The following is a 12,399-nucleotide window of genomic DNA, read 5'->3' on the forward strand; positions in this document are numbered from 1 at the left end:
GGCAGAGGCTGCTGGAGGGAAGTCCCATGGCTGCCTCTGTTCCCCCACAGCTCTTTAAGATCTCTGCAAGCTGTCCTGGCTCTAAGATCAGCCCTGAAACTGAACGAACATCCCCTCTCACAGATGTCCCTAAAAGCCATGAGGGCCTCGTGTTGCTGGAGGCACTGTCTTCTCCCCGACAGATACCAACATGCTAGAATCGAGAAACTGCCAGACTCTGAAGATGCAGGTTCTAATGTCACATCAGAGACTAACAGCTGTGTGCTGTGTGCCATGGAAGACACCACCTCAGCTGTCTAGGCCATGCCTAGTGGAAAAGTTTCCTTCACAAAAAAAAAAAAAAAAAAAAAAAAAAAAGCACAGAGGGAGGTGAGAAGGCTGGTGGACGGTGCATGACTGATGCCAGACTGCTCATTTCACGTGGGAGAATTCGTGTATGTGTCCCTGGTATAGAATGTGCATCAAAACAGGAGCAACTTCTCCTCGGTCCACCCAGGCTGCCTGGCCCCATCTTGTTTAATGCCATTTAGGCAGAATAATATTCCCCTAATTTCCCAAGGCAGAAGTCGACTCTTCTGCCTTCTTTATTCTCCTCCGTGAGACTCGACCAGATGTGGGCCTCCTTGCGTCTATGCATCTCTCATAAGCTAAGTGCAGAGAGAAGTTTCATTTTATTTGTTTTTATTTCTCCCCTTTTCCTAACCTTATGTGTTACATAATCCAGAAAATGATGCAGATGAGAAAGGCATTGGCAGGAGGGGGAAAAAAAAAAAAGAAAGGGGTGCTGTGTGAAACACCTTGTATCCAGGTGTTCACCTTGGGGAGAAATCTTCCTCCCCTTACTCCGTTCCACACATGTTCCAGATGGCCTTGTGGGGTTTTCCTGAGGCTAGACCTTCAGGGTCTCTGAGCCCTCCCCTCTCCTGCATTCTGTCCTCCACACATTTGGTGAAAGACAATGTGAGCAAGAGATCTACTTTCAACACCGAGTCTCCACCTCATCTGTCCTTCAGTGATGGACATTCAACGATGCCACACTCATCTGTCCTACGTAATTTTATCAGTCCATTTTAATTTAGTCAAATTGACAATGTAGATGGAGATCCAGAGTGACAAAGGTGGAAGTGTTTCCTCCCATATTGTTTTCAGTTACAACTGTTTCCCCTGCCAGAGTAAGCAGATAAGAGAGTAGTTGTCAGGCAATAATGCCTGACCCCAAAATTTCCCTTCCCTGATACTCTGGACATGTCCTACACCAAGGGCTCATGACCTTCCTACACAGACATCTTAGTCTCATGCCTGCTTTCCTTCCATTGGAGCTGATGGGGAGGGGATGAGGGTAACATGAAAATAGAGCTCCTATTACATTTCACACGCCTTTACTTATATTGGGTCATGTAATGTTCATAAAAATTCTCCCTGGGACACAATGCATTTTATAGATGAGAAAACAGGCTCAGAGATGCTAAGTGACTTGCCGTACAGCTATTAGGTAGCAGAGCCACACACCGATCTATCTGATGCCAAAAATCATATTCTTTCTGTTCTCCACTCCCAAACTTGCCTGGAAGGGTTGACAAGCATGAAAGAGCCCACGCCTCACCTTTATGGCTCACCTGTTCTCTCTACCAGGGCTGTAGGCTGCTGTCCAGGTGAGGATGAACTTCTCTGGGAGACTGAGGGAGCATGGCCTGAGCTGAAATGTTTCCTGAGCAAAGCCTTGTCTCCAGGGGTCACCCCACTGGAGATGTCACAGGACACTGCCATGGCCTTGCCCTCGGCTACTCAGGTTTTTAGCAAACACAAGGGAAGTTCCGAGGCAGGTAGAGGAAGATGATGTTCTAAGATCTTTTTAGATTCTGTGGGCAGGAGGACCCCTGGCACCCTGTTCTTCCGAGATCGAAGGAGGTCCCTATTTGACCGGACCTGCCTCTCCTGGGATGCACACTTGCCTCCTGGCTGGGAATCTTTCCCAATGTGGCATCAGCTCTCTAAGTGGTTAGCATAGCTCACTGGCACCTACAACTTTCCATTTTGTTCAGGTTTGGTTTAAATTGAGCACATATGGGACAGAGGCAGTAAACTTGATTTTCATTTTGGAAAGGTGATAATTGGTCACAACTGTGACTGTGATAGTAAACCTTCACTATCACATTAGATGGGAGCTTCTCAGAACTCTTAGAACAAAGCAGAGGGCAGAGGAAAGGAAGGAAATCAAACATCTGAAGATTCCAGAGAAACAAGAAGGAAGGCAGGACAGAAAAATGGAGGCTGTGAGTATCACCTGTCACCAAAGTCCAGGGCCTCCCTTGCCCTGGGGGGAGAAAGCCACAAAGACTGCGAACTTTCCATTATTGACTAGTTCTCCTATGTCCTCTCAGGCAAATCTGTCTGACACTAAAGGTGAGAGGATCTGATGAGTTCTACTGGCCCTGCTGTCTTTGTCCACAAATAGCAGTGGGCTAGTAAGGGTCTGAAGTGGTAACACCAGTCCTGGTACTGCCACTAATCAGCTGTGTGTGGGGGGGAGGGGGACACTGAGCAAGTTCCTCCCCAGTGTGAGCTTCTGTGTCTTCATCTGTTTAAAAAAAAAAAAAAAAGCCCCCTGTGATTCCATCCAGGTCCAAAGTGGTGCAAAGCAAGGTGTTACCCGTGTATCCTATTATAAATAAGTCTCTAAACCCCACACATTGACACCTGACCTTGGATGATAGACTAGGAACTTTCCTCTCCTTGAAGCTTTGGCTACCCTATGTTTCCAGGCTGTGTGAGATCTCCCGGACCATGTGCTATCAACCAGGAGACAGGAAGGGGGATAGAAAGTCATTCTAATAAATAATCTGATTTGGAGAAAGGAGTCTCTCCAGCCTCAAATCTATTCTATTCACCATTGCTAGATTAACTTCCTAAAACCAAGGTCTACTATAAACCACTCCTCGACCTATCACATCGGTCACTTCCCACTGCCTGCCAAATAACAAGCAAAGTCCCGAGGGATGTACTAAGCCCTTCTCAATCTGATTCGCCTTGCTTTTGTTTCTACCACTGATTGTGCCCTATCTTTGCCACCCCTCCCTCTAACTCTTAAAAGTCACACCCAGACCACAGGGTGCTTATCATGTTCTATATCTCCCATGAAGACTTTTTCGACCAATTCAGCTTTGTAGAGTGATATTTTCTAATGCATCTGCTGTCTCCCCCAATTCCAAGCCTGTCTGGAACAGTGTCTGTCTCTCTCTCTCTCTCTCTCTTTTTTTTTTTTTTTCTCCTCTCAGGTTCTGGTAGAGTGCCTGATACGGACCTGGCATTCCCTGACTTGAAGAAGAATGTAACTAAGATAGAAAGAACTAGGTACCAGGGGTCCAGAGCAAGAGTACTTGGAAGTGAGTAAAGACAACAAGTTGGAGAAGAAGAGTTTTGGGGGATGTGGGAGGAATGCAGAAAATAGAATTTAAGGGCCCTTTCAACTCTGAGATTTTGTGTTTCTATGCTGAGTACTGGACATTTCTTCAACACAGGCTCCTTAGTTTCCTGATAAGCCTTGGAACCCTGGACTTGGAGGTCCTGTGTGTAGCTCCAGCATAGAAGTGACTCCAGTCAAGAGGAGTTTTTAAATCCTGGGGGAGGCTGAATGCCTGGTGGTCCTGGTAAATGAGGAAATGTCTCAGGAAAGACCAAACATCCTGCCCATGGTCACTCCCTGCTAGTGCGTGTCTCTGAGCAGGGCCGCTGCAGGCCCACGGAGGGGAGGAGCGGGCGGCTGTGAGCACTCCTTCCGTGCAGCGCTGCCTTTTTAGTGCAGGTGGAGGCTGGGGCTCTGCCTCCTGGCTCTTGCTTTCCCCACCTGCCTGCAGTTCAGTTTCCCTGCTGGTGCCACCACTGAGGCACTGGGGCTGGGGAGGGTTGTCTTCTCAAGATGTGAGCACATTCTAATCCTTCCTAGCCTCCTCTGCGTGTGCACGGTTGAGATACCCTTCAATGGGAAGGAGGAGAGAGCCAAAGCTGGAGTGTCTGAAGGTTGCAATAAATAAGGGAAGTGCTCTGAGTGCTTAAAGTGTCCTGAAACCCTGCCATCCCTGGCCTGGCTGCTGAGGTGACGAGGGCAGACTCAGCACAGGCATCCTCCAGACACACTGGTCAGACTGCCTCTTAACAGTTAGCAGAAGGTCAAGAGCAACCTCAGGGCTCATTCCCCTAGACTTCTATCCCTTGCCATGCTCTGCGAATTCCCCATTGTCCCTAGTTGTGTGGTGGTTTCTATTCTCAGGGTTTTCTCATTATCTTCCTTGAGAAGAGGGTCAGAGGACAGGAACCTGGGTTGGGAGGTCCATTGGGTTCCAGGCCAGGTTGTGTTGGTACTGTTTTCCCCTTCCAACCCTTTCTTAGGAGACCAAACAAAAGTTATCAGTGGTTCAGAGAACCTCCTGTCAAGGTCACCCTGTTCCATCTGATGCTGTCTGACATGAGAACCAACTGTGTTCTTCACCTCCTACCAGCCCCAGTGCAATCCTGGGTGCTAGATGAGCTAGGAAAGAGTACCCCATCTGTTGGCTGGAGATCACTTGCAGCCTCTATGCCACAACAGAAAGTCTCTAAGTTTCTACCTCCCTAGCTGGCCTGTTCCTGTGTGGCATAACCCTTCCCTCCCTAAAGCTTCCTCACTGAGATAATAGACCCAGCCTCGAATATTCCCCTGTTATTCCTTTTCTTCTTGCCTGCCTGTGTTCCCAGACCCTGTGGCCCTTGGACAGCCCAGGGAGATCTGAAATGGCTGAGAAGGAAGGGCCACCATAGGCCTGATCACAATTACCTTCAGCACTTTGGGGCTGAGCCCTGTGTCCAGAGCCTGTGTCACCTGAAACATGACACATTTTCCTTTCAAGAGATTTATAATCTAGACAGGGAGGAAGGACAGAGAAGCTAAATGCTAATACATGGGAATAGATGCTCAATGGGTGTGACAGTACATGTTGCAGAATTTAAGCAACAGGGAGCTGATGGGGGGGGGTGTCTTTCTCTCCTCACAGAGGATGTCCTTTCTTCCTTCCAGGTAGGTGCAACCCCTCTGTAGTGAGTGTACCTCTCTCACCCTAGAATTCTGTGTCTCCTCCTATTGAGCCAGGACACTCACCTATGGGACACCACCCAACTGTCCAGAATTATTGGAGTTAGGAGGGAAAGGTGCTGGCAGATCCAAGCTTTGTTTCCCTGCCTGCTTAGCTTTCCCTTACCTCCTTCCCTTGCATGCCTATACTCAATTCTCTCTTCAGCAGGAATATAATGTTCAGCTGCTTTACACCCACTCTGTGAATGCTGCCAGCGAATAATGACTAAGGTAGTGGGTGGAAGTACAGCAAGTTGAGACCAATTTAGCAGTCCAGGGTGCCAGGAGGAGGGTGATTTAGCAGCAAATGGCTTTGCAACAGCAAGGAGGGTGAAGATGCCCCCAAAGCCAACAGGCCAGTGAGCCGAGTGCACAGCCCTGCCCTGGTGCCTCAGGCGGGGATTGCCTCAGCCACCTGGCAGTCTATGCATTGCAGTTATATTCATGCACAGGGCAGGGTTCATCCCTAAACAGCAACTGATTTTCAAAGCAATGCCTACCCTCACCCCTGATCTCAGCTCTACTTTGGCACTTTTGAGGGCCTGTGTCCTTGGGTATGCCTTAGCCTGAGAGTCTTACCTAGATTGGGCTCTCCTTCTAGTAGATGCTGTGGCCTGGGAGCTTCTGAAGCTCTGAAGAACTAATGGTAATTCAAAAGACTGCTCTGGGCATGGCAGAAATTGAGGTTCTGTGCCATCGAGGAGGGGGGCAATCCAAGCACACTTTAGATCATGCCACAGAAAGACCAACCCAAGTAGGCATAGGGTGTGGATCTTCCAGGTCCTGCCATCTGGGAATGTCTGAGGATTCACGTTATGGGATATGACTGCGAGTGTGGATATCAGAGGAGAGCATGCCTCAGTGAAAGAGATGAATGGATGAATTCGGGTGTGCACGTGTGTGTGTGTGTGTGTGTGTGTGTGTGTGTCTGCTGGCTGTCATTCTGAAGGCATTTATCCTCTCCCACAGTGATTAACTGACATGGAAGCTAATCTATGGGTGATCTGGATAGGGCAACTTTTTACTGCCTTTGTTCCAGGTACTGGACAAAACCCATATCACATCTATTTAGACACCAATTTGGCCTATCACTTAGCAAGAAAAATCACCAGTCTACTGGATTGATTAGAACAATTAATTTTAGCTTTTAGCTAACACATACACACGCTCATATTCTATTTGCTAATTAATGAGGCCTGCCAATTGGGTGATAATAGCAATGAATTGGGAGTCAGGACAGCTGGGTTCAAATCCCAGCATTCCACTTAAAATCTGGGGTGAGGGATCCCTGGGTGGCGCAGCAGTTTAGCGCCTGCCTTTGGCCCAGGGCGCGATCCTGGAGACCCGAGATCGAATCCCACGTCGGGCTCCCGGTGCATGGAGCCTGCTTCTCCCTCTGCCTATGTCTCTGCCTCTCTCTCTGTGTGTGACTATCATAAAAAAAAGAAAAAAAAGAAAGTTAAAAAAAAAATCTGGGGTGAACCCCTTCACCCCCAGTAGGTTCCTTCAGTTTTCTCATATGCCAAATTGTGGAAGATACTTTCTCACAGGGTTGATAATGATACTAACAATAACAACAATAGCAGCAACAATAATAATATCCTTTTTAACATGTAAAGTCCTGTACAAATAAAAAAGGCTATTAAAATTATTATTACAGGCAGCCTAGAGATGGTGGTAGACTGTCAGGTGGAAGTCGATGTCTGGCAGGAAGCAGGATGGAGATTGCAGATACAGAGGCAGCATTGCCAATCGGCAGCTAGCCCGAAGCCCAACGCAACCATGCCTGATTTTGACACATCTCCACCCACTTCTCTAAATCCTTGGAGAAGGGGATCCAGAGCCAATCTGCACACTCATTTTGCTGGAGGCAGTTGTTAGAGGTGAGTTACTTCACATCCTTCATTTCCCAGCTCTGTCTGGTCTGGGTGCCTTGCTGAGCTACATGGAAGGAGGAAACATTTCCTACCTGGGTTCCCTTTGGAAGAAAAAGCTCCATTTCCTCAGGTCTCAGCTTGCATCTTGGAACTATGACCTCGCTGCTGCTATGTCTACTTTTTATACTTTCCTGAGGTTTGACTTCAAGGTTTAGTTCATGACCACTTCTTCCCTGGTGTCTTTGAGCTCCCCTCCCTCATGCTGAGCAGCTGCTGTGTTCAAAGTTAGTACAATCCAATTTTCAATGTACTTGTCATTGATTTATGTATATGCTGGTTCCTCTTCTCAATTCTCATCACAAATTTTAGTCTCAAGCCATTATTGAACCATTTTTTTTAAATCCCCCATCTCTGTGGCACCTTGAAAACCTTCAATAAATAGTGATGTACAGTTCTAGGGAAACTAAAATAATCACAAACCCCTGAGAAGGCACGTGGCAACCCTGCTATGAGAAATAATGGGGTGGTGTAAACGGCATGAGACGGGAGTCACCAAACTGTAACCATGTGACCTTGGGGGAATCATGGCCAGACTGCCTCCCTAAACATGGTAGCAATTCACACTCCCAACAACAGCGTAAGTGTCTATTTTAGATCAGCAATTTTCAGACTGCAGCAGCATAAAGATCTATTCAAAAGGAAACTCAAAGAACTACCACTTAAAGTGCCTAAAGATCCCCCAGACAGCTGGCTACTTTTTTGTTAGCAAACCCCTAGAAACACCTCATCACTGCCTTGGAACCTGTGCCTTCCCGGGGTTCCAACTGCACAATTTTTAAGACCTTAATTCTAGATCATACCTACCACTTCCCACTAGTGTATATCCATTGGTTGACTGACCCCGAGATAGAGTGCCTAGGTTGGCAGGGTGGGTAGGAGCTAGGTTTTCCTTGTGTTCCCAAACTGGAGTTAGGAACTGAGACGAAGGAACCCTGTCTAGGCAGAGGCCCTGAAAGAGATGACCCAATAACAGGGGCAGGAAAGCCAGAGGCCATGCAGGAATCTGTGCTGGGAAAATGTTCCTTGCCAACAGTCCCCGATATCTCTTCTTCCCATTGCTTTATTAAGCAACCATTTACTAAGGGCCTACTCATAGTAGCCAAATAGTATACTATGAGTTGGGCATTCATGACATCATCTCTGCCTCTAAGAACCATTTGGGCTCTTCAGGATCAGTGGGTAAATGTCAGAATAGTGTGGAATGATGGTAGGAACTCAGAGAAAGGCATGTAACCCAGACATAGGGAAAGAAGAGGGGAAGATTTCTTGGATGGGTTGATTCTCATGGTTAAGACCAGAAGCGCAAGTGGGAGCTTGTTTGGTGGAGGTAGAGAGACAGGGTAAGAATATTTGATAGAGAAGAAACATGTATTTCTCTTTTCAAAGTTAGTAGAAGAACATGGAAAGAGCCAGAGCTGAGCTGAGTGGAGTTCAAACCCCTGCTCCTCCATCCTCTACCCTAACTACATTATTTAACTCTCCTCATCTAATAATCATACACACCCTGCAGGGCTGCGCTGAGAATTAAATGAGATAATGAATAACAAGTACTGGGCACATAGTGTACTTAGTGAACAGTATTAGGTGTTGCTAAGTATTACCCATGACACCAGTCTATAAGCTGATCAACCACAGGTTTGCCCTCATTACCTTATGCATCTTCATAGTCTAATGAGGCTACGCCTGGCCCAGAGCTTTGCATTTTGTAGGTACCCAATGAATATTTATTAAGTGAATGTTGAATAAGTGCAAAGGCATATACATAACTTTTTAGAATTAGGAAGCCATTTTTATATGGTTGGAACCCATCTACCTCCTTGCCCACACAGGCACAAACGTGGCTTCTCAAAACTGCACGGCGGATCTTTCCCTCATGCACTCCCAAAGCATTGGCTCTCCCGGACAACACACTGCACAGCGGCACACTTTAGACGGCAGCCACCTCAACACACATCTACTGGGATGCACATGGCAAGACAGGAGGCTCCTCGACAGACACACAAATGCATAAGCTGAATTGTTAAAGCAGGTTTTACTTTGTGAGGTAGGTGCACAGAGGCTGCCATAAATGTTAAGTAACAACCATCTCGAACATCCCATCCTCCTTTTTGCTTACACATACACACTCCTGAAAGACTATCCTTTTTCTCCACCTGTTTTTTTTTTTCTCACTTCATGAAGAGTGAATGTCCACACACCCATCTGCTCAGATGCTGAGACCTCGTACTTGAACTTCCACTTGCTAAACTTAACTCTGCTCCTATTAGCTGTGGACCTTAGGGAAAGCCCGGCCCCCGTTCTTCACTGGTAGAACACAGAGAATGAACCATGCTTCATGCCAACCTGGTAGTTACATTGTGAGGATAAAGGAGATAACAAATGAGATAACGTCTGTGATGTGGAGAAAGCACCTCAGAAGAAAGGCACTGGATAAATATAAGGTGTAAATGCCAGACCTGATTAGTGTGTATGCCCCTGCCCACAGATTTCCACCCACACACTCTGCTCTTCTCACCCTTGAACACAAACACCCTTCCCACCTGTAAAAGCTGTCTCTAATACCCATTTTCGTGTGTGTGTATGTGTGTGTGTGTGTATGCTTTAGCACCTATATGTTCCCCAGTATACCCACAGAAAATTGTTTTTGGACTTAGAGGAAGCTCAGGTTACAAGCACTGTCTAGTCCCTACCCACAGAGTCTTCTCAGGGTCGTTGGTTCTGGAAGACTTGCCAAGCACACACACAGCTCATCTCTCTCTGGCTAGACTTCTCTGCTCCTCTGGTTGCCACTAGGCTGCACTTCCAGCAGAGCAGGAGACCCTTTATCTGGCACAGCTCCTGCCAAGAGCTCTCCAGAACTCAGTCCCTCCATGCTAGTCTGCCCAGCACCTAAGACCGAAGACCAGGGTTGATGGTTGCAGGAGGGTGTGGATGGAATGGGAGAGGGGGGGGGATCCAGGAAATCTAGATGCTCAGATCCCTAAGCACTCTTTTTGTTCTTAGGGAACCGAGGGCTCTGAAGCTAACAAGTCCCAAGCACTTTCCTAGGCCTGACATTCTTGTGGGCAAGCAGAACATTCATTTGCTCCAGAGTTCACTCCTTTCCATTTCGAGCAGAAGGAGAAAGATCACCTGGCCTGTGGTGTTTTGATGCCTGTTGCTGCTGAGTTTTATGCTCTGAAAGCTGGAGTTCAGCATGTTGAAGAGTGTGTGTGTGTGTGTGTGTGTGTGTGTAGGGGTGGGGAGGGAGTCAGGGGCTGGCTGCCTTTGGCCGGTGAGAGAAAGAAGTGAACGTGGTGTGTGTGTAGGTGTGGGGCTGTGTGTGTGTTAATCTGGCTGAATGGCAAGTCTACGACTGATCCTTGTTGACCCACAACTCCAGGGGGCCACTTTCCACGTTCAAGGAGCCCCTCTCTATCCAGCTCAGCCCCCGTGACACATTCCTTCAGTGAGACGTCCCAAACCTCTAACTGCACCAGTGTCCCTGCCACCCCGTGAGCACGGACACGGCCCATCTCCAGGGTTCAGACGGCCAAGCGCAGGGTCCAGACTCCAGCTGTCACACCCTCCGTCTGGGGCCAGGGACCCTCTGGGCTCACGCACACTTCCCCTTTTGCTCATCTCAGACATCAGTGTCACCCAACACTTCGTGTCCAGCAAGATCAGATTCGGGGCTGGAAGCAGATGCAGCCAGGGTGCAGGAGACGGAGACAAAGCCGCGAGGACGGGCGCAGCATCCCTTCCTCCAGGCTGGGTCCCGAGCAGCAGCACCCACCCCGGCGAAGGGGGCAAAGAAAGACCCTGACAGTTACGTGCAGAGACAAAGACACCCAGACGGACGCCGACACAGACAAAGACCGACGGACGCCCGGACGCCCGGGACGCGGCGGGGAGCGCGGGTGCCCCCGAGCCCGAGCGCCCGGGGCGCGGCGGAGGAGGACCCCGTGCAGCGCACCTTACCTGCCCCCTGCGCCTCCGGCTGACTCGGGCATCGCTTCCTGGGGGGGGCCGGGGGGCTGCAGTGAGGTCCCGGCCGTCTCCGCAGGGCTGCGGGCTCGCGGCGCCGGCTCGCCGGACCGGGCGGCGGGAGAAAGTTTCGGCCTCCGCGCGCGTCCGCAGCCCGCCCGCCCGCTCCCGGCGCGCCGGCCTCCGCGCGGGGTCCGGGAGCCGAGGGCGGGGCGGGGCGCGGGGCGGGGCGGGGCGGGGCGGGCGGGGCGGGGCGGGGCGGGGCGAGCGCCGGCGCCGCTCATTGGCCGGGCGCGGCTCGCAGCCTCTCGCTTGCTGCTCGGCGGCCTTTGTTCCCGGCTGACAGCTGGGGCTGCCCCGCACTTGGGGTCGGCGGCCGCCGGGCCCCGTCTCTCCGCTCCCACCTCGGGCGGCCCTGAGCCTCTCTCCCTGCCCGCCGCCCTCCCCCTCCTGCGACTCTTCCCGTCGTGGTCCTGTCCCTGCCTTCCCAGGAACGCGCGCTCCGTCCTTCCTCCTTCGCGTTCCCCAGGTTCATCCCTTGGCTTTCTCCTTTTCCCCTGGATCCTTCTCTTCCTTCATCCCCCCTGCTCCCCGCCCCATCTCCTTACTCACCAGTTTGCTTTCCCCAGCCCCATCCCTGCAGCCCCTAGGTCTGGATTTCCAGGTGAAAGACGGGACCAGCAGCCTAGGGATGGGCATTGCCTCACGTGCTGGAGCCCGGAACACTGGCACCCCCACTCCCAAGACATTTCTTGTGCTTTTTCTTTTTTAAAATTTTATTTATTCATTCATGAGAAACACGGAGAAAGCGAGGCAGAGACACAGGCAGAGGGAGAAGCAGGCTCCCTGCAGGGAGCCCGATGTTGGGACTCGACCCCGGGTCTCCAGGATCACTCCCTGGGCCCAAGGCAGACGCTTAACTGCTGAGCCACCCAAGCGTTCCAAGACATTTCAAAGGCAAACTTTTCCAGCTCCCTCCGGGGGGGGGGGGGGACTAGGTTTCGGGGGAAAGAATGAGTGGGAAATATCAGAAAGGGAGACAGAACATGAGAGACTCCTAACTCTGGGAAAGGAACTAGGGGTGGGGGAAGGGGAGGAGGGCGGGGGTGGGGTGGGGGGGTGACTGGGGGACGGGCACTGACGGGGGCACTTGATGGGATGAGCACTGGGTGTTATGCTATATGTTGGCAAATTGAACACCAATAAAAAATAAGTTTATGTATAAAAAAAAGGAAAGCTGAGTCGTGTTCCAAGTTGATAGCTATAAATCTCACCCAGTGCCTTTTTAATGCCATCATTGTCTCCACCACCCTCATTTTTAACTTCTAGCAGTTGGGCTAGGAAGGAAACCAAGTTTACAGGCTTTGGGAGGACAAAAGGCCAGTTAAATGG

General features: G+C 50.0%; 1 protein-coding gene across 1 annotated transcript in view; it reads right to left on the reverse strand.

The window, feature by feature from the left end:
- Window positions 1-11,150, reverse strand: part of LZTS1 (leucine zipper tumor suppressor 1) — a 51,627-nt gene extending 40,477 nt beyond the window's left edge. The window contains exon 1 of the mRNA XM_041764939.1: window positions 11,002-11,150. The gene's annotated coding sequence lies outside the window, so the exon portion shown is untranslated. The remainder of the gene's footprint in view (window positions 1-11,001) is intronic.
- Between the last annotated feature and the right edge of the window lie 1,249 nt (window positions 11,151-12,399).

This window comes from Vulpes lagopus, chromosome 8 (genome assembly GCF_018345385.1).
Source record: "Vulpes lagopus strain Blue_001 chromosome 8, ASM1834538v1, whole genome shotgun sequence".
NCBI lineage: Eukaryota > Metazoa > Chordata > Mammalia > Carnivora > Canidae > Vulpes > Vulpes lagopus.